This window comes from Arachis ipaensis, chromosome B03, assembly GCF_000816755.2.
Source record: "Arachis ipaensis cultivar K30076 chromosome B03, Araip1.1, whole genome shotgun sequence".
NCBI classification, from domain to species: Eukaryota; Viridiplantae; Streptophyta; class Magnoliopsida; order Fabales; family Fabaceae; genus Arachis; species Arachis ipaensis.
Genome location: NC_029787.2, coordinates 119,565,073 through 119,565,903, shown reverse-complemented (window position 1 = coordinate 119,565,903; position 831 = coordinate 119,565,073).

Here is an 831-nt window from a genome sequence, read left to right as displayed (position 1 = left end):
AAACAAGCATTGATCCTACAAAATGAAAAGCAGAAAACTTTCCTAATTTATTCTATTGTTTCATATAATGATAAATTCGATAATTGGAAATATAAAAGCATAGTCAAACACATTCATGAACTCATGGCTTTGGAATTACATGTTTAAAAGTAAAAAGAGAACATATCTGAACATAAAAATAACATTGATCTTCAAAAATCAAAATTCATCTTAGACACAACAAAAATGGCACTCCTTGGTCTGTGAAAACTGCAGCCACATCATCTCTGATCTCTTTCAGCTTTTTCTTCATTTTTTTTTTCGAAATTCCTAGTAACATAAAACTATAGAATGATAAATTAGTATTCTTAAAATAAATGTAAGATAATTCTAAAATAACAATGAAATTATTAATAAGATATTACTACATATCATATTCTTTTCCCATTAACAAATGTATTTATGTGAGGCCCATTAACAAATATGATGCTACCTATAAAAACTAAAAAGAGAGGAGTAAACAAATGCAATGGAGAAAAAGGACAGCATATTACAATTGAAGGTCAAAATTAAAAGCTAAAGCAAAAAATAAAAACCTCTTTCTACTTTTGTAGGGGGTGTAACATCAATTAGAAGAAACTTGATATCAGGTTGTTCTCTAGCCTCAAACAGAACACACTTTGAAGAAGCAAGCTCAATAAACTTTGTAGCATCATAATTTGCATTGCCCTTTTAGCTAGGGATGATTCCATCATCTTCAATACATTTTCCCCTGTCATTAGGTGCTCTTCAACAGCAAAACCAATTTTACTGAAGAACTTCATACTTTAGAAATTAAATATACATCATCAT